We start from the raw sequence: 16,798 nt of genomic DNA, 5'->3' as shown, positions 1-16,798 counted from the left end.
TTCTGAACATCCCCAACATTGGGAATATTCTTCCAGCATCTAACCTGTCCTGTCCCATCAGAATTTTATACGTTTCAATGAGACCCCCTCTCATTCTTCTAAACTCCAGTGAATACAGGCCCAGTCGATCCAGTCTCTCCTCATATGTCAGTCCTGCCATCCAGGGAATCAGTCTGGTGAACCTTCGCTGCACTCCCTCAATAGCAAGAATGTCCTTCCTCAGATTAGGAGACCAAAACTGAGCTATGGAGCCACCTGCTCTGGGAAAGACAGGGGAAGGAGCAGGAAAGAGAGGGGAAGGGAAAAGAGAGAGTGGAAGGGGAAAGAGAGGGAGGGGAAGGGATGAGAGAGTGGGTAAAAAGATGAAGAAGGGGTTGCAATGCGATGGAAAGAGAGAGCAGCAGAGAGGGGAAAATGTGATTAAGTGGAGAGAGGGAGAAGGAGTGAAATTGATAGGAGAAGGGGAGAGAGAGAGGCGAACAAGCAAGTGAGAGGTGAGGGGAAAGGGAAAGAGAGGGGCAGGGGGAGAATCTGAAAAGTGGGAAAGAATGACTGGTATTGAAATACTAAACAAATTTTGAATAGACCCCAGTGAGATTTGAACTCACGATCCCTCGTTTAAAAGACCAGTGCTCCAACACCTGAGCTCTGCAGCAACCTGTTTTGGGAAAGACAGGGGAAGGGAAAAGAGAGAGTGGAAGAAGTGAGAGAGAGGGGGAAGGGGAGAGAGTGCGGGATAAGGGGAGAGAGAGGTGGAGGGGAAAGAGAGGTTAAGGGGAGAGAGGGAAGGAGTGAGAAAGAGTGGGTGAGTCGAGAGTGGAAGGGGAGAGAGAGAGGGAAAGTGGAGAAAGGGGAAGGGGAGAGAGGGAGTGAAAGTGAACATCCCTGAACATTCACAGAATCTTACAGCACACAAGGAGGGCCATTCGGCCCATCGTGTCTGTGTCGGCTGTGTGAAAGAGATTATTCCCACTCCGCCCCACCCCCCATCCCTGCCCTCCCCGCTCCACCCCCGCACTACCCCTCCTCCCTGCTACCCCTTCCTCCGGGGTTTAGTAGCTCTGAAAGTGGATAAGTCTCCAGGCCCGGATGAAATGTATCCCAGGCTGTTGAGCGAAGCAAAGGAGGAAATAGCAGAAGCTCTGACCATCATTTTCCAATCCTCTCTGGCTTCAAGTGTGGTACCAGAGGACTGGAGGACTGCGAAGGTGGTACCTTTGTTTAAGAAGGGAGAAAGGGATAGACCGAGTAATGACAGACCAGTCAGCCTAACCTCCGTGGTGGGCAAATTATTGGAAAAACTCCTGAAGGACAGGATAAATCTACATTTAGAAAGACACGGGTTAATCAGGGACAGTCAGCACGGATTTGTTGAGGGAAGTTCCTGTCTGACTAACGATTGAATTTTTCGAGGAGGTAACCAGGAGGGTTGATGAGGGCAGTGTGTATGATGTAGTGTAGATGGAGTTTAGCAAAGCTTTCGATAACGTCCCACATGGCAGACTGGTCACAAAAGTAAAAGCCCATGGGATCCAGGGCAAAGTGGCAAGTTGGAGCCAAAATTGTCAGAGTCAGGAAGCAAAGGGTAATGGTTGATGGATGTTTTTGTGATGGGAAGGATGTTTCCAGTGGGGTTCCACAGGGCTCAGTACTGGGTCCCTTGCTTTTTGTGGTATACATCAATGATCTAGACTTGAATATAGGGGGGTATGATTAAGAAGTTTGCAGATGATACAAAAATATGCCGTGGGGTTGATAATGAAGAAGAAAGCTGTGGACTGCAGGAAGATATCGATGAACTGGTCAGGTGGGCAGAACAGTGGTAAATGGAATTTAATCCAGAGAGGTGTGAGGTCATGCATTTGGGGAGGGCTAACAAGGCAAGGGAATACACATTAAATCGTAGGACACTGAGAAGTGTGGAGGAACAGTGGGACCTTGGAGTGCAGGTCCACAGATCTCTGAAGGTAGCAGGCCAGGTGGATAAGGTGATTAAGAAGGCATACGGAATACTTGCCTTTATTAGTCGAGGCATAGAATACAAGAGCAGGGAGGTTATGCTTGAACTGTACACAACACTGGTTAGGCCACAGCTGGAGTACTGCATGCAGTTCTGGTCACCACATTACAGGAAGGATGTGATTGCACTGGAGAGGGTGCAGAGGAGATTTACCAGGATGTTGCCAGGACTGGAAAACTTTAGCCATGAGGAAAGATTGGATCGGCTGGGGGTTGTTTTCCTTGGAACAGAGGAGCCTGAGCGGAGATTTAAAATTATGAGGGGCCTGGATAGAGTGGATAGGAAGGATCTATTTCCCCTTAGCAGAGGGGTCAATAACCAGGGGGCACAGATTTAAAGTAATTGTGTTTGAAGAATGAGGAGGGGTCAGTGAAACGCTCAGATTGTGTCTCATCCCTCAGACTCCTGCCTCCGTCTCTTCAATATTGGCTTCTCAACATCGATATATCGGGTCTTTCACGTCGTAAAACATCCCAAGGCAACTCAGTCACACTCTGTCCCAATCTCTCTGTCTCTCTGTCTCTCACTCTCACTCTATCACATGTTCTGCCTTTGTGTCTCTCTTACTATCTCTCACTTTCTCTCTGTCTCTCGCGGGGGAAACGGAGAGAGGGAAGGGGAGAGAGCGAAGGGGAGAGAGGGGGAAGGGGTCAGATGGAATTGAAAAGAGAGGGAGAGGGAGGAGGCAGTGGAGTGAGAAGGGAATAGAGAGAAGGAAGGGGAGAGAGAGGGGAACGAGTGAGAGAGGGAAGGGGAGAGAAAGCGGGAAGGAAAGAGGGGAGGAAGGGGAGAAAGAATGGGGAAAGGGGAGAGAGTGTGGAAGGAGTGAGAGAGGGGTGTAGGAGTGAGATATAGAGGGTAACGAGTGTGTAAGAGTGGGAAGGGGAGAGAGAGCGAGGGGGAGGAGAAAGGGAAGGGGAGAGAGTGAGGGGAGAGAGGGGGAAGGGAGATGAGAGGGGGAAGGGAGAAGAGAGGGGGAAGGGAGAAGAGAGGGGGAAGCAGAGTGAGAAACGGGGCAAGCGAGATAGTTGGAAATGGAGAGAGGGGTAAAAAGACTCATGATGGGGAGGGCAGAGAGAGACGAAAGTGTACGAGGAAGGCCTGTTGTTCCTCAGTCAGTCCCAGAGATATTAAACATTTATAATTAAAAACCTTGTTAACTGACAGCAAACTTGAATATTAAGTTCATTTTGAGTCGGTCCCAGTAAGATTTAAACTCACGACCCCTGGTTTACAAGACCAGTGCTCTAACCCCTGAGCTATGGAGCCACCTGTAACATCAGCTCCTGTTTACATCTTACTATTGTTAACAAGGAGGTGGGGCCTGAATAATCATTCTCGGTGATTCATCCCTGAACATTCACAGAATCTTACAGCACACAAGGAGGGCCATTCGGCCCATCGTGTCGGTGTCGGCTGTGTGAAAGAGATTATTCCCACTCCCCCCCACCCCTGCCCTCCCCGCTCCACCCCCGCTCTACCCCTCCTCCCTGCTACCCGCCCTTCCCCCGGGGTTTAGCAGCTTTGAAAGTGGATAAGTCTCAGGCCCGGATGAAATGTATCCCAGGCTGTTGAGTGAAGCAAAGGAGGAAATAGCAGAGGCTCTGACCATCATTTTCCAATCCTCTCTGGCTTCAAGTGTGGTACCAGAGGACTGGAGGACTGCGAAGGTGGTACCTTTGTTTAAGAAGGGAGAAAGGGATAGACCGAGTAATGACAGACCAGTCAGCCTAACCTCCGTGGTGGGAAAATTATTGGAAAAATTCCTGAAGGACAGGATAAATCTACATTTAGAAAGACACGGGTTAATCAGGGACAGTCAGCACGGAATTGTTAAGGGGAGTTCCTGTCTGAATAACGATTGAATTTTTCGAGGAGGTAACCAGGAGGGTTGCTGAGGGCAGTGTGTATGATGTAGTGTATATGGAGTTTAGCAAAGCTTTCGATAAGGTCCCACATGGCAGATTGGTCACGAAAGTAAAAGCCCATGGGATCCAGGGCAAAGTGACAAGTTGGAGCCAAAATTGTCTCAGAGTCAGGAAGCAAAGGGTAATGGTTGACGGGTGTTTTTGTGACCCCGTGAACTTTTATCTCGTGCAGTAACCTTTTATGATGGGGAGAGAGAGAGTGGAAGGGCGGGGGCGCGGGGGGCCGAGAGAGAAAGAGAGCTGAACGGGAGAGTGAGAGAGAGAAAGGGAGAAGGCTAGAGAGAGAGAAGGGGAGAATCAGCAAGGAAAGGAAAAAATGAGAGAGAGGAGATGGAAAGTGAAAAGGCAGAGGCGGGAGAAATGGGAGTCACATATTTAAATACAAAACTAATTTGGAGAAGGCCCCAGTGAGATTTGAACCCACGACCCCTGGTTTACAAGACCAGTGCTCTAACCCCTGAGCTATGGAGCCACCTGCTTTGGAACAAACAGGGGAAGGAGCAGGAAAGAGAGAGGAAGGGAAAAGAGAGAGTGGAAGGAGTGAGAGAGAGGGGAAGTGGAGAGAGAGGGAGAAGGAGAAAGAGAGAGAGGGGAAGGGGAGAGAGGGGAAGGAGTGAGAGAAAGAGAAGTGGAGACTGGGAGAAAAATAGATGGGGAGAGTGAGTGGAAGGAGGGGAAGGAGTGAGAGAAGAGCGAGGGAGAAGGATCGAGAGTGACGGGGAAGGAAAGAGGGTGTGGTGAGGGAGGGGGAAGGGGAGAGAGCGAGGGAAGGGGAAAGAGAGCTTAAGGGAAGAGAGGGGGAAGGATTGTGAAAGAGAGTGGAAGGGGAGAGAGTGGAAGGGGAGATAGATGGGAAGGAGTGAAAGAGGGGTAAAGGGAGAGAAAGGAGAAGGGGAGAGAGGGGGAAGGAGTGAGAGAGAGGGGGAAGGGGAGAGAGGGGGGAAGGAGTGAGAGAGAGGAGGAAAGGGAGATAGGGAGAGGAAGGGGAGAGAGAGAGGCGGGGAGAATGTAGAAAGGCGGAGAGAGGGGAAGGAGTAGAAAATAGGAAAGAGGGAAGAGAGAGGGTAAGGGGAAAGAGAAGGAGGGGAAGAAGAGGGAGAAGGGGAGAATCTGTAAGGAAAGGGAAAGGAGAGAAAGACAGGAGGGCACCTGCTCTGGGAAAGACAGGGGAAGGAGAGAGAGAGGGGAAGGGGAGAGAGAGGGAAGGAGAGAGAGAGAGAGGCAGGAGAGAGAGAGAAGGGGAGAAGAGGCAGGGAAGGGAAAGAGAGGGAATGGATGGGGAGAGTGAGTGGAAGGAGGGGAAGGAGTGAGAGAAGAGCGAGGGAGAAGGATCGAGAGTGAGGGGGAAGGAAAGAGGGTGTGGTGAGGGAGGGGGAAGGGGAGAGAGGGGAATGTGAGAGATGGGGAAAATGAGATAGAGAGAGAGGGAGAAAAAGATGTGGAATGGGGAAGGGAGAGAGAGATTTGGAAGGGAAGAGTCAGTGTAACAGAAATGAGCCTGTTGATCCAGGATCGGTCACAGAGCTGTTTAATATTTATAATTCAAGAACTTATTAACTCACAGCAAATTTAAATACTGAGCTAATTTTGAGCAGGCCCCAGTGAGATTTAAACCCATGACCCCTGGTTTACGAGACCAGTGCTCTAACCCCTGAGCTATGGAGCCACCTGTACGGGGAACGACAGGGGAAGGAGCAGGAAAGTGAGGGGAAGGGAAAAGAGAGAGTGGAAGGAGTGAGAGAGAGGGGGAAGGGGAAAGAGAGAGGGGAAGGGGAGAGAGATGGGAAGGCGAGAGAGGGAAGAGACAGGGGAGATAGAAAGGAAGGGGAGAGAGAGGGAGAATGGGGAGAATCTGAAAAGAAAGGGGAAAGTGAGAGAGAGGAGAGAGGGGAGGGAAGATAGGGGAAGGGGAGAGGGCGAGTGAAAAGGCAGAGGAGAGAGTGGGTAGGGGCGAGAGAGGGAGGGGAGAGAGAGGGAAGATATAGGAGGAAGGAGAGAGAGGGGAAGGGGTGGGGAGAGAATGAAAGTAGAGAGGGGAAGGGGAGAGAGGGGAAGGTGAGAATGAGACAGGGGAAGGAGAGAGAGGGGACGGGGAAAGAGAAGGTGAAGGAGTGAGACCGAGCGGGGAAGGGGAGAGAGAGGGAGAATCTGAAAAGAAAGGGAGAAGAGAGAGAGAGAGGGGAAGGAGAGAGAGGGAGGGAAGGAGTGAGAGAATGAAAGTAGAGAGGGAAGGGGAGAGAGGAGGAAGGAGAGAGGAGGAAAGGGAAAGAGAGGGTGAAGGAGTGAGACTGAGCGAGGAAGGGAAGAGAGGGGGAGAATCTGAAAAGAAAGGGAGAAGAGAGAGAGAGAGGGGAAGGAGAGAGAGGGGAAGGAGTGAGAGAATGAAAGTAGAGAGGGAAGGGGAGAGAGGAGGAAGGAGAGAGAGGGGAAGGGGAAAGAGAGGGAGAATCTGAAAAGAAAGGGAGAAGAGAGAGAGAGAGAGGAGGGAGAGGAGAGAGGGGAAGGGGAGAGGGTGAGAGAGGGGAATGAGTGAGAGACGGGGAAAACGAGATAGCGGGAAAGGGAGAGAGGTGTAAAAAGATGTTGAATGGGTCGTGATGGAGAAGGGAGAGAGAGTGTAAAAGAGACAAGAAGAGAAGAGGGGGAAGGGTGTGAGGGGAGCCTGTTGTTCCAGGGTCAGTCTCGGTGCTGTTTAATGTTTATAATTAAACCCCTTGTTAATTGACGGTGAATTTAAATACTGAGCTCATTTTGAGTAGGCCCCAGTGAGATTTAAACTCACGACTCCTGGTTTACATTACCAGTGCTCCAATCCCTGAAACATACAAACAGAGAAAATAGGTGCAGGAGTAGGCCATTCGGCCCTTCGATCCTGCACCCTCATTCAATAAGATCATGGCTGATCATTCACCTCAGTACCCCTTTCCTGCTTTCTCTCCATACGCCTAGATCCCTTTAACCGTAAGGGCCATATCTAACTCCCTCTTGAATATACCCAATGAACTGGCATCAACAACTCTCTGCGGCAGGGAATTCCACAGGTTAACAATTCTCTGAGTGAAGAAGTTTCTCCTCATCTCGGTCCTAAATGGCATACCCCTTATCGTTAGACTGTGTCCCCTGGTTCTGGACTTCCCCAACATCGGGAACATTTTTCCTGCATCTAACCTGTCCAGTCCCGTCAGAATTTCATTTGTTTCTATGAGATCCCCTCTCATCCTTCTAAATTCCAGTGAATAAAGGCCAAGTTGATCCAGTCTCTCCTCATATGTCAGTCCAGCCATGCCAGGAATCAGTCTGGTGAACCTTCACTGCACTCCCTCAATTGCAAGAATGTCCTTCCTTAGATTAGGAGACCAAAACTGAGCTATGGAGACACCTGCTCTGGGAAAGACAGGGAAAGAAAAAGAGAGTGGAAGGGAAAAGAGAGTGAAAGGGGAGAGAGAGAGGCAAGGGGAATGAGAGGGAAGGGAAAGGAGTTAGAGAGAGGGTGGGGAATGGGAGAGAGAGGGGAAGGGGAGAGAGTGGGGAAGGGGAGAGATCGGGGAAGGGGAGAGAGAGGGGAACGGGAGAGAGTGGGGAAGGGGAGAGAGAGGGGAACGGGAGAGAGAGGGGAAGGGGAGAGAGAGGGGATGGGGTAAAAAGATGTAGAACGGTCGTAATGCGATGAAAAGAGAGAGCGGAAAGAGTGGTTAAGGGAAGAGAGGGGGAAGGAGTGAGAAAGAGTGGGGAAGGGGAGAGAGCAGAAGGGGAATGAGAGAGGGGAAGCAGAGAGATGGTAAGGGGAAGGGGAGAGAGGGGAAGGAGTAAGAGAGAGGGGGAAGGGGAGACAGGGAGGGGAAGGGGAGAGAGGGGGGAAGGGATGGAGAGAGGGAAAGGAGAGAGAGAGAGGAAGGATTGTGAGAGACGGAAGGAGAGAGAGGGGGAAGGGGAGAGGGTGAGGCGAGGGAGGGGGAAGGATGAAGAGGCGAATGAGTGGGAGACGAGGAAAGCGAGACAGTGGGAAAGGCAGAGAGGGGTAAAAAGATGTAGCACGGGTCGTGATGGGGAAGGGAGAGAGAGATTTGGAAGGGGAGAGAGAGTGTAAAAGAGATGAGAAGAGGAGAGGGGCGCCTGTTGTTCCAGGGTCGGTCTCCAAAGCGGGAAAGAGTAAAAAGAGACAGAATGTGTCGTGATGGGGAAACCAGGGAGAGAGGGAGAAAGGGAAAGGACGGGTGAGGAGAACAGGAGCGACTTTTGTTCCAGGTCTGGTCTTGGAGCTGTTTAATATTTATAATTAAACACCTTGTTAATTGACGTAAACTTAAATTTAACTCCTGAGCTAGTTTTGAGAAGGCCCCAGTGAGATTTGAACTCACGACCCCTGGTTTACAAAACCAGTGCTCTAACCCCTGAGCTATGGAGCCACCTGCTCTGGGAAATGCAGGGGAAGGAGCAGGAAAGAGAGAGGAAGGGAAAAGAGAGAGTGGAAGGAGTGAGAGAGAGGGGAAGAGGAAAGAGAGGGGTAGGAGTGAGAGAGAGAGGGGGAAGGGGAGAGAGTGGGTGAAGGTGTGAGAGTGCGGTGAATGGGAGAGAGGGGGAAGGGAGAGAGGGGTTGAGGTGAGAGAGAGGGTAACGAGTGTTTAAGGGCGGGAAGGGGAGAGGGGGGAAGGGGAGAGACGGGGGAAGGGGAGAGAGAGGGGGAGGGGAGAGAGGGGGAAGAGGAGAAAGGGGAAGGGGAGAGAGAGTGGGGGAGGAGGAGAGAAAGGGGGAGAGTGGGGAGAGAGTGGGGAGGGAGAGAGAAAGAGTTAGAGGGGGGAATGGCTCAGAGGGGAGAGGGAGAGTCTGATGGGAAAGGGGAGAGCAAGAGCGAGGGAAGGAGAGAAACGAAGGAGGGAGAGGGGCGAGAAGAGTGGAGCCAGGGGAGGGGAAGGAGAGAGGGGGGGAGAAAATGGGTCGAGGAGAGAGAGGGAATGGGTGAGAGAGAGGAAGATGTGAAAGAGAGGGGAAAGGGAAAGAGAGGGAGGAAAACGGGAGAGAGTGGGGAAGGGGAGAGAGTGGGGAAGGGGAGAGAGAGGGGAAGGGGAGAGAGAGGGGAAGGGGAGAGACCGGGGAATGGGAGAGAGAGGGGAAGAGGAGAGAGAGGGGAAGGGGAGAGAGAGGAAGGGGAGAGAGTGGGGAAGGGGAGAGAGAGGGGAAGGGGGGAGAGAGGGGAAGGGGAGAGAGAGGGGAAGGGGAGAGAGAGGGGAAGGGGAGAGAGAGGGGAAGGGGAGAGAGAGGGGAAGGGGAGAGAGAGGGGAACGGGAGAGAGTGGGGAAGGGGAGAGAGAGGGGAAGAGGAGAGAGAGAGGAAGGGGAGAGAGAGGGGAAGAGGAGAGAGAGGTGAAGGGGAGAGAGTGGGGAAGGGGAGAGAGTGGGGAAGGGGAGAGAGAGGGGAACGGGAGAGAGTGGGGAAGGGGAGAGAGAGGGGAACGGGAGAGAGTGGGGAAGGGGAGAGAGAGGGGAAGGGGAGAGAGTGGGGAATGGGAGAGAGAGGGGAACGGGAGAGAGAGGGGAAGGGGAGAGAGTCGGGAAGGGGAGAGAGAGGGGAAGGGGAGAGAGTCGGGAAGGGGAGAGAGAGGGGAAGGGGAGGGGAAGGGGAGAGAGTGGGGAAGGGGAGAGAGCGGGGAGGGGGAGAGAGAGGGGAATGAGTGATAAAGAGAAACGAAGAAAGCGAGAGCGCGGGAAAGATTAAAAAGAGGCAGAATGTGTAGTGATGGGGAAAGCAGGGAGAGAGGGAGAAGGGGAAAAGAGGAAAAGAGAACAGGAGAGCCTTTTGAACGGGTTAGGGGGCAAAGGAGAGAGAGTGTAAGAGGTATGGGGAAGGGAGCCTGTTGTTTCAGGGTCAGTCCTGGAGCTGTTTAATATTTATAATTAAAGCCCTTGTTAATTGACGGTGAATTTAAATACTGAGCTAATTTTGAGTAGGCCCCAGTAAGATTTGAACTCACAACCCCTGGTTTACAAGACCAGTGCTCTAACCCCTGAAACATAGAAACATAGAAAATAGGTGCAGGAGTAGGCCATTCGGCCCTTCGAGCCTGCACCACCATTCAATATCATGGCTGATCATTCACCTCAGTACCCCTTTCCTGCTTTCTCTCCATACCCCTTGATCTCTTTAGCCGTAAGGGCCATATCTAACTCCCTCTTGAATATATCCAATGAACTGGCCTCAACAACGCTCTGCGGTAGGGAATTCCACAGGTCAACAACTCTCTGAGTGAAGAAGTTTCTCCTCATCTCGGTCCTAAATGGCTTACCCCTTATCCTTCGACTGTGTCCCCTGGTTCTGGACTTCCCCAACATCGGGAACATTCTTCCTGCATCTAACTTGTCCTGTCCCGTCAGAATTTTATATGTTTCGATGAGATCCCCTCTCATTCTTCTAAACTCCAGTGAATACAAGCCCAGTCGATCCAGTCTCTCCTCATATGTTAGCTCTGCCATCCCGGGAATCAGTCTGGTGAATCTTCGCTGCACTCCCTAACCCTTGTCCTTCCTCAGATTAGGAGAATGTCCTTCCTCAGATTAGGAGACCAAAACTGAGCTATGGAGCCACATGCTCTGAGAAAGACAGGGGAAGGAGCAGGAAAGAGAGGGGAAGGGAAAAGAGAGAATGGAATGGGAGAGAGAGAGGGTAGGGGAGAGAGAGGAAGGGGAAGGGAAGAGAGAGGAAGGGGAAGGGGAGAGAGAGAGGGGAAGGGGAAAGAGAGGGAGGGGAAGGGATGAGAGAGGGGGTAAAAAGATGTAGAAGGGGTTGCAATGCAATGGAAAGAGAGAGCAACAGAGAGGGGAAAATGTGATTCAGGGGAGAGAGTGAAATTGATAGGAGAAGGGGGAGAGAGAGAGGCAAACAAGCAAGTGAGAGGTGAGGGGAAAGGGAAAGAGAGGGGCAGGGGGAGAATCTGAAAAGTGGGAAAGAATGACTGGTATTTAAATACTAAACAAATTTTGAATAAACCCCAGTGAGATTTGAACTCACGATCCCTCATTTATAAGACCAGTGCTCCAACACCTGAGCTATGGAGCCACCGGTTTTGGGAAAGACAGGGGAAGGGAAAAGAGAGAGTGGAAGGAGTGAGAGAGAGGGGGAAGGGGAGAGAGAGCAGGGGGAAGGGGAGAGAGAGATGGAGGGGAAAGAGAGGTTAAGGGGAGAGAGGGAAGGAGTGAGAAAGAGTGGGTAAGTCGAGAGTGGAAGGGGAGAGAGAGAGGGAAAGTGGAGATAGGGGAAGGGGAGAGAGGGAGAGAAAGTGGAGAAAGGGAAAGGAGTGAGAGAGAGAGGGAAGTGAAGACTGGGAGAAAGAGAGGGGCAGGGAAGAGAGTGAGGGAAGGGGACAGAGAGGTTAAGGGAAGAGAGGGGGAAGGAGTGTGAAAGAGAGGGGAAGGGGAGAGAACGGAAGGGGAGAGAGATGGGAAGGAGTGAAAGAGGGGGAAAGGGAGAGAAAGGAGTAGGGAGAGAGGGGGGAAGGAGTGAGAGAGAGGGGGAAGGGGAGAGAGGGGGGAAGGAGTGAGAGTGAGGGGAAAGGGGAGACAGGGAGAGGAAGGGGAGAGAGAGAGGCGGGGAGAATGTAGAAGGGGGAAGAGAGGGGAAGGAGTAGGAAAGAGGGGAAAGAGAGGGAGGGGAAGAAGAGAGAGAAGGGGAGGATCTCAAAGGAAAGGGAAAGGAGAGAGAGACAGGAGGGCACCTGCTCTGGGAAAGACAGGGGAAGGAGCTGGGGAGAGAGAGAGTGGAAGGGAGGGAGAGTGGAAGGGAGGGAGAGAGGGAAAGGAGGGAGAGAAGGAAAGGAGTGATAGAGGGAAGGAGAGAGAGAGAGGCAGGAGAGAGAGAGAGAAGGGGAGACAGAGGCAGGGAAGGGAAAGAGGGTGGGGAGAGAGGGGAATGAGTGAGAGACAGGGAATAGGAGATAGCGAGAAAAAAGATGTAGAATGGGGAAGGGAGAGAGAGATTTGGAAGGGAGAGAGAGTGGAAGAGAAATGAGCTCATTGATCGAGGATCAGTCTTGGAGCTGTTTAATATTTTTATTAAAGACCCTGTTAACTAACAGCAAATTTAAATACTGAGCAAACTTTGAGTAGGCCCCAATGAGATTTGAACCCATGACACCTGGTTTACTAGACCAGTGCTCTAACCCCTGAGCTATTGAGCCACTGGCTCATAGAAAGACAGGGGAAGGAACAGGAAAGAGAGGGGAAGGGAAAAGAGAGAGTGGAAGGAGTGAGAGAGAGGGGGAAGGGGAGAGAGAGGGAGGGGAAGGGGAGAGAGAGAGGGAAGCAGAGAGAGAGTGGGAAGGGGAGAGAGAGTGGAAGGAGTGAGAGAGAGGGGAATGGGAGAGAGAGGTGTTATGACTTGAATAGATACTGCAAGCTCAAAGTAAGGTGTGACTAGTCCTTTATTACAGATCTCAGAATGCCTCTCCAGCCTGTGAGGTCTCCTTATATACAGGTGCTCCCAAGGGATTGAGACTCTTCTGGTGGTTAGACATGGTATTTACAGGTTTATATACATAACAATGGGGAAGGGAGAGAGAGATCTGGAAAGGGAGAGAGGGTACAAGAGAGACGAGAAGAGGAGAGTGGGAAGGGTGTGAGGGGAGTCTGTTGTTCCAGGGTCAGTCTCGGAGCTGATTAATATATATAATTAAAGCCCTTGTTAATTGACGGTGAATTTAAATACTGAACTAATTTTGATTAGGCCCCAGTAAGATTTAAACTCACGACTCCTGGTTTACAAGACCAGTGTTCTAACCCCTGAAACATAGAAACATAGAAAATAGGTGCAGGAGTAGGCCATTCGGCCCTTCGAGCCTGCACCACCATTCAATATCATGGCTGATCATTCACCTCAGTACCCCTTTCCTGCTTTCTCTCCATACCCCTTGATCGCTTTAGTCATAAGGGCCACATCTAACTCTCTCTTGAATATATCCAACGAACTGGCATCAACAACTCTCTGCGGTAGGGAATTCCACAGGTTCACCACTCTCTGAGTGAAGAAGTTTCTCCTCATCTCGGTCCTAAATGGCTTACCCCTTATCCTTAGACTGTGTCCCCTGGTTCTGGACTTCCCCAACATCGGGAACATTCTTCCTGCATCAAACCTATCCTGTCCCGTCAGAATTTTATACGTTTCTATGAGATCCCCTCTCATTCTTCTAAACTCCAGTGAATACAGGCCCAGTCGATCCAGTCTCTCCTCATATGTCAGTCCTGCCATCCCGGGAATCAGTCTGGTGAACCTTCGCTGCACTCCCTCAATAGCAAGAATGTCCTTCCTCAGATTAGGAGACCAAAACTGAGCTATGGAGCCACCTGCTCTGAGAAAGACAGGAGAAGGAGCAGGAAAGAGAGGGGAAGGGAAAAGAGAGAGTGGAATGGGAGAGAGAGAGGGTAGGGGAGAGAGAGGAAGGGGAAGGGGAGAGAGAGAGGGGAAGGGGAAAGAGAGGGAGGGGAAGGGATGAGAGAGGGGGTAAAAAGATGTAGAAGGGGTTGCAATGCGATGGAAAGAGAGTGCAAAAAGTGATTAAGGGGAGAGAGGGAGAAAGAGGCTGGCGTGTGAGAGAAATGGGAAGTGGGAGTGAGAGAAAGGGAGGAAGGGGCGGGGAGAAGGAGTGAAATTGATAGGAGAAGGGGAGAGAGAGAGGCAAACAAGCAAGTGAGAGGTGAGGGGAAAGGGAAAGTGAGAGAGAGGGGTTGGGGGAGAATCTGAAAAGTCGGAAAGAAAGACTGGTATTTAAATGCTAAACTAATTTTGAATAGACCCCAGTGAGGTTTGAATTCACGATCTCTCGTTTACAAGACCAGTGCTCTAACACCTGAACTATAGAGCCACCTGTGCAAGGTGACCTCTGGTGTTTGTGATTTGACAAAGAATTGGAAAGATTCGCAACGAATTAAAAAAAACAGCTCCTGTTTGCAACTTACGATTGTTAACAAGGAGGTGGGGCCCGAATAATTATTCTCGGTGATTCATCCCTGAACATTCACAGAATCTTACAGCACACAAGGAGGGCCATTCAGCCCATCGTGTCTGTGTCGGCTGTGTGAAAGAGATTATTCCCACTCCGCCCCACCCCCCACCCCTGCCCTCCCCGCTCCACCCCCGCTCTACCCCTCCTCCCTGCTACCCGCCACACCCCCCGCCCTTCCCCCGAGGTTTAGCAGCTTTGAAAGTGAATAAGTCTCAGGCCTGGATGAAATGTATCCCAGGCTGTTGAGTGAAGCAAAAGAGGAAATAGCAGAGGCTCTGACCATCATTTTCCAATCCTCTCTGGCTTCAAGCATGGTACCAGAGGACTGGAGGACTGCGAAGGTGGTACCTTTGTTTAAGAAGGGAGAAAGAGATAGACCGAGTAATGACAGACCAGTCAGCCTAACCTCCGTGGTGGGAAAATTATTGGAAAAAATCATGAAGGACAGGATAAATCTACATTTAGAAAGACACAGGTTAATCAGGTGAAGGAGCAGGAAAGGGAGGGGAAGGGAAAAGAGAGAGTGGAAGGAGTGAGAGAGAGGGGGAAGGGAAAAGAGAGAGGAGGGGAAGGGGTGAGAGAGAGGGGGAAGGGGAAAGAGAGAGGAGGGGAAGGGGTGAAAGATGGGAAGGAGAGAGAGAGAGACAGGGAGGGAAAAGAGGGGGTTAGGGGACGGGGAGAGAGAGTGTGGAAGGGGGGTAGAGAATGGGGAATGAGTGAGAGAATGGGGGAAGTGGAGAAAGAGAGTGAGGTGGGGAAAGAGAGGGAGGGAACGGAGAGAGAGAGAGTGTGACGAAGGAGTGGGAGAGAGGGGAAGGAATGAGAGAGAGGGATGGGGAGAGGAATGAGTGGGAGGGGACGGGGAGAGAGAGTGTGGAAGGGGGGGGTAGAGAATGGGGAATGAGTGAGAGAATGGGGGAAGGGCAGAAAGAGAGTGAGGTGGGGAAAGAGAGGGAGGGAACGGAGAGAGAGAGAGTGTGACGAAGGAGTGGGAGAGAGGAAGGAATGAGAGAGAGGGATGGGGAGAGGAAAGATTGGGAAGGGACGGGGAGAGAGAGAGTAGAAGGGGGAGAGAAGGGAAGGAGTCAGATAGGGAGGGGAAGGGGAAAGAGGGAGAGAAAGGGGAAGAAATGAGAGAGAGGGGAAAGGGGAGACTGGGAGGGGGAAAGGAGAGAGAGAAGGGGGGAATGGTGGGAAGGAGTGAGAAAGGGAGAGAGAGAGACAATCTGAAAGGAAAGGGAAAAGAGAGAGAGAGAGACAGGAGGAAGGAACAGAGGCAAAGAAAGATGAAAAATGAATTAAAATACTGAGTTAATTTTGAGTAGGCCCCAGTGTGATTTGAACCCACGACCCGTGGTTTACTAGACCAGTGTTCTAACCCCTGAGCTATGGAGTCAGCTGCATGTAAAAAGATAGAGGAAGGAGCAGGAAGGAGAGAGAGAGGGCAAGGAGTGGGATAGAGCGGGAGGGAGGGGAAGGGGAAGAGGAGAGAGTGGGGAAGGAATGAGAGAGTGGAGGAAGGGGAGACAGAGAGGAAGAGAGAGGGAGCAGGGGAGAGAGAGAGTGGGGTGGGGAAAGAGAGGTTCAGGGGAAAGATGGAGAGGAGTAAGATAGCGAGGGGATTTGAGTACAGGGGCAGGGAGGTGTTCCTACAGTTGAACAGGTCCTTGGTGAGACCACACCTGGAGTATTGTATGCAGTTTTGGTCTCCTAACTTGAGGAAGGATGTTCTTGCTATTGAGGGAGTGCAGCGAAGGTTCACCAGACTGATTCCCGGGATGGCGGGACTGACATATCAAGAAAGACTGGATCGACTGGGCCTTTATTCACTGGAGTTCAAAAGAATGAGAGGGGATATCTTAGAAACATATAACATTCTGACGGGTTTGATGCAGGAAGAATGTTCCCGATCTTGGGGAAGTCCAGCACCAGGGGACACAGTCTAAGGATAAGGGGTAAGCCATTTAGGACCGAGATGAGGAGAAACTTCTTCACCCAGAGAGTGGTGAACCTGTGGAATTCTCTACCACAGAAAGTAGTTGAGGCCAATTCACAAAATATATTCAAAAAGGAGTTAGATGAAGTCCTTACTACTCGGGGGAATGGCGAGAAAGCAGGAATGGGGTACTGAAGTTGCATGTTCAGCAATGAACGAGGAAGAGGAAGGAGAGAGTTGGCTCAAAGGGCCAACTCCTGCACCTATTTTCTATCGAGAGAGAGATCGGGGAACAATCTGAAAGGGAGAAGAGAAAGAGAGAGAAGCAAATGATGATGGACAGTGAATTTAAACACAACACTAATTTTGTTCCTGGTCCAGTCTCAGAGCTGTTTAATATTTATAATTAAAGCCCTTATTAATTGACAGTGAATTAAATACAGAGCTAACTTTGAATAGACCCCAGTGAGATTTGAACTCACGACCGCTGGTTTACAAAACCAGTGCTCTAACCCCTGAGCTATGGAGCCACCTGTTTTAAAAAAGACAGGAGAAGGAACAGGAAAGAGAGGGGAAGGGAAAAGAGAGAGTGGAAGGAGTGAGAGAGGGGGGGAAGGGGAGAGAGAGGGAAGGAGTGAGAGAGAGAAAGGGGAGAGAGATGGGAAGGCGAGAGAGGGAGGAGACAGGGGAATGAGAAAGGAAGGGGAGAGAGAGGGAGAATGGGGAGAATCTGAAAAGAAAGGGAAAAGTGAGAGAGAGGATAGGGGAAGGGAAGAGGGAAAGTGAAAAGGCAGAGGAGAGAATTAGACCAAGCGGGGAAGAGGAGAGAGAGGGGAATGCGAGATAGTGGGAAAGGGATGGGAGAGAGAGATTTGGAAGGGAAGAGAGATGAGACTGTTGTTTCAGGGTCAGTCTCATCATTGTTT

At 51.1% G+C, this 16,798-nt stretch overlaps 6 non-coding genes across 6 annotated transcripts; all 6 read right to left on the bottom strand.

Moving 5' to 3' along the window:
• Positions 1-3,216: 3,216 nt before the first annotated feature.
• Positions 3,217-3,289, bottom strand: trnat-ugu (transfer RNA threonine (anticodon UGU)). Its single transcript has one exon. It is a non-coding gene; the product is annotated as a tRNA-Thr (tRNA).
• Positions 3,290-4,347: 1,058 nt separating this feature from the next.
• On the bottom strand, positions 4,348-4,420 carry trnat-ugu (transfer RNA threonine (anticodon UGU)). The gene has a single exon. It is a non-coding gene; the product is annotated as a tRNA-Thr (tRNA).
• A 1,121-nt stretch (positions 4,421-5,541) lies between these two features.
• trnat-cgu (transfer RNA threonine (anticodon CGU)) lies at positions 5,542-5,614 on the bottom strand. The gene has a single exon. It is a non-coding gene; the product is annotated as a tRNA-Thr (tRNA).
• A 2,667-nt stretch (positions 5,615-8,281) lies between these two features.
• trnat-ugu (transfer RNA threonine (anticodon UGU)) lies at positions 8,282-8,354 on the bottom strand. The gene has a single exon. It is a non-coding gene; the product is annotated as a tRNA-Thr (tRNA).
• A 3,688-nt stretch (positions 8,355-12,042) lies between these two features.
• On the bottom strand, positions 12,043-12,115 carry trnat-agu (transfer RNA threonine (anticodon AGU)). Its single transcript has one exon. It is a non-coding gene; the product is annotated as a tRNA-Thr (tRNA).
• A 4,214-nt stretch (positions 12,116-16,329) lies between these two features.
• On the bottom strand, positions 16,330-16,402 carry trnat-ugu (transfer RNA threonine (anticodon UGU)). The gene has a single exon. It is a non-coding gene; the product is annotated as a tRNA-Thr (tRNA).
• Between the last annotated feature and the right edge of the window lie 396 nt (positions 16,403-16,798).

Source organism: Pristiophorus japonicus, unplaced genomic scaffold (assembly GCF_044704955.1).
Source record: "Pristiophorus japonicus isolate sPriJap1 unplaced genomic scaffold, sPriJap1.hap1 HAP1_SCAFFOLD_586, whole genome shotgun sequence".
NCBI classification, from domain to species: Eukaryota; Metazoa; Chordata; class Chondrichthyes; family Pristiophoridae; genus Pristiophorus; species Pristiophorus japonicus.
Note: the sequence above shows the minus strand (reverse complement) of the source record. Positions and strands in the feature narration are given on the sequence as shown.